The sequence below is a fragment of the Tupaia chinensis genome, unplaced genomic scaffold, assembly GCF_000334495.1.
Source record: "Tupaia chinensis unplaced genomic scaffold, TupChi_1.0 Scaffold000062_1, whole genome shotgun sequence".
NCBI lineage: Eukaryota > Metazoa > Chordata > Mammalia > Scandentia > Tupaiidae > Tupaia > Tupaia belangeri.
The window spans coordinates 1533139-1536712 of NW_006159520.1; positions in this window are offsets into that span (position 1 = coordinate 1533139).

Genomic DNA, 3574 nt, shown 5'->3' on the forward strand with positions numbered 1-3574 from the left:
TTTCCAGAAATTAGTCATCTTTCTTTTGGTAAACATTTTATTTTCCCCAGTAAAGATTCCCTTTTCTATTATTTGAGTCACCTTAGGAGTAAAGCTGGTAACCTGGTCAAAGCAATATCCTGTACCCTGTGACTGATTCAGGCATGGGCATATCAGCTAATTCAAACCATTTAGATGCAATGGAATTTCTGGAAAAAACTGTTCTCATCATTTCTTTCTGGACTCAAATAAAGAATGCCACTTCTAAGCCTGTTAATTGCAAAAACAAAAAACAGTGAGACTCCAAAGAAATAAACAGTACTAACTGAGGTAACATTTAACATATTTATAATAATTAAGTTAAAAAAGACATTTAAACAGAACCCCAATGAATGAAATCAAACTCAGATATTCCATGTTCATGGAATAGGAAAACTCCATAATGTTAAGATATTAGGGACCGGCAGATGGCTTAATGGTTATGTTGCTGGACTCCCACATGGTCAATTGTAGTTTGAGTCCTGGACCTAGAGGCTTCAAACTCATGCTGGGCACATGTGTATGCAGGCCAATAATCCTGAGAGGAAACTGAAGGAGAAGGGATTGTGGAGTTGTCATCCCTCCGGGGGGTGATTTCTTGCTTTATCTCTGTCTCTCTCTGGTGAGTGCATGTACTCTATAGCAAAAATCTCTTTTTTTAAAAAAATAATATAATAGTTCTTTCTAAATTGATCTACGCATTCAATAGAATTCCAATCAAAACCCCAGCAAGTTATTTTGTGAATATCAACAAACTAAATCTAATTTGTCTATAAACAGGCCAAAGAGCACACAATATTGAACAAAATACTGAAGATGACCTCAGTAATTACTACAAAGTTATTAAGACAGGGTAGTACTGGCCAAGAATATGAAATAGATCAAATGGAACAAAGCAGTGTGCCCAGAAATAGACCACATGATATATAAAAGAACAAGACAATACAATGGAAAAAAGATAGTCTTTGAAACGAATGATTGCCAGTTGAATAGGAACATTCAAAAAAGAAAAAAAGATTCTAGGGGCCAGCAGGTGGTATAGTGGTTAAGGCACAGGACTTCCACATGGCCAATTGTAGTTCCAATCCCAGACGTGATGGCTTGAAATTTAAACCAGGTGTGTGTGTGTGTGTGTGTGTGTGTGTGTGTGTGTGCATGCCTAGAGTTCCAAAAGGAGAATAGAGAAGGGACTGTGACCTGATCATCCCCCTGAGGGGTGATTTCTCATTTTCTGTCTCTCCGTGAGTGCACATGCTCTATAGCAAATATCTCTGTAAAAAAAAACCCAATGATTCTACACCCAGCACCTTTACTAAAATTAATTCAAAATATATTACACAAATCAAGTGTCATTATATGTCATTCCCAATAATACAAAATACAAAAAAAATACAAACCTATCAAACACCTAGAAGATAACAATCAAGGAAAATCTAGATAACCTTGAATTTGGTGATGGCTTTTATAGATACAACATCAAAAGCACCATATAAGAAATAAATAATCAATAATCTCGACTTTGTTAAAATTATAAACTTCTCTGTGGGAGACACTAAGAAAATAAATACAAACCATAGAATGTGAGAAAATATTTACAAAAGACATATTTGACAAAGAGTTTTTATCCAAAATATGTGAATAACTTTTAAACTCAAAAATTAAAAAAATAAACCACCCAATTAAAAAACTGGTGAAAAAGAGGACAGCAGTTGATGTGGTGGTTATGGCACAAAATTTACAAGGCCAAATGTGGTCTGAGTCCCGGACCCGATGGGTTGAAAAATCACACCAGGTTGTGAATATAAGATACAGTGTTTGTGAAAGAGTAGAGTCTAAGGAAGGACATTTAGAAGAAAAATAGAGAGGCAAAGCATTAATGGGACAAAGAAATGTGGTATTATCTGTTCGAGATAATTTTATCATTTTATCATCTGGACTAGGGAGAAATGTAAACATGTTGGAATATTCACTTTGTAAGCTAAATAAAGTGATTGAATGTATAAAAGAGCAAGAAATAAAAAAGAAAAAAAAGAAACAAAAAAAGAAAATCACACTAGGTAGGTGTGTGTGAATGGCCAAAATCCTGAGAGGAAATTGGAAGAATAAGGACTGTGGCGAGACCTTATCCCCTTTGGGGATGACTCCTCACTTTCCCTCTCTCTGTCTCTCTCTGTCTCTCATTGGCAAGCATATGTGCCCTATGGCAAAAACCTAAAAAGAAAAATAAAAGGGCAAAAGATCTGAAGAGACACCTCACCAGAGAAGATAAACAGAAGCAAATAAACATGAAAAGATGATCAATGTCATACACCATTAGGAAGTTACACTCTAAAACAATGAGGTAACACTAAGCTAGTTAGAATTATAAAAGCTGAAACACTGGGACCAGAAGTTAGCGTAAGTAATGGCTATGTTGCTGGACTCCCACATAGTTGACCGCAGTTGGAGTCCCGGACCCGGTGGCTTAAAACTCACGCCGGGCATGTGTGCGTGCGTGCCCAAGATCCCAAGAGGAGAATGGAGGAGAAGGAATTGCAGCACGGCCACCCCTTCTGGGGAGTGATTTCTCGCTTTCTATCTCTCTCTGTCTCTGTCTGTCTGGTGAGTGCATGTGCCCTATAGCAAAAACCTCTCAAAAACAAATAAATAAATAAATAAATAAAGCTGAAACACTGACCACACCCAATGCTGGTGAAGATGTAGAGCAATAGGAATTGTCATTCATTACTGGTGTGAATGCAAAATAGTACAGCTACTTTGGAAGACAATTTTGCAATTTCTTACAAAGCTAAATGCACTCTTACCATACAATCCATAAATTTGTGCCCTTTGGTATTACACAAATGAACTGAATAATTGTGCCCTTTGGTATTTACACAAATGAACTGAAAACTTACATTACCATAAAAACTTGTACATGAATGTTTATAGCAGCTTTATTCATAATTGTCAAAACATGTCCATCAGTAAGTAAATGAATAAACAACTTGAGGTATAGCCAGAAAACTGAATGCTACTCAGCACTAAAAGTAAGTGAGCAATCAAGCTATGACAAGATATGGGGAATCCTAAAGACATATTAGTAAGTGAAAGAAGCCAATCTGAAAAGCCAATCACTATAGATTTCAACTATAGAACACTCTGGAGGAAGGCAAAACTATAGATCAACCACAATAAGGCATCAGAGGAAAGGAGAGATGAAGTGGATAGGTTGGTATGGACTAAACATAAAACATTAGTGCTTTACCTTCATTATTCTTCATTATTTATGGCAATGAACTACTCTATATGACACTAAAATGGCTGATAAATGTCATTATACACTTGTCAAAACCTACAGTACATACAAGAATGAACCCTCAAGTAAACTATGAACTTTAGTTGATTATGATGTATCAATGGAGATTCATCAGTTCTATAACAAATGTACCACTCTACTCCAGAATGTTGATAGTGGGGAAAATTGTGCTTATGTGGAGGCAGAAAGTATATGGGAATTTTACTTTCTGCTCAATTTTGCTGCAAACCAACACTGTTGTAAAAAAAAAAAAAATAT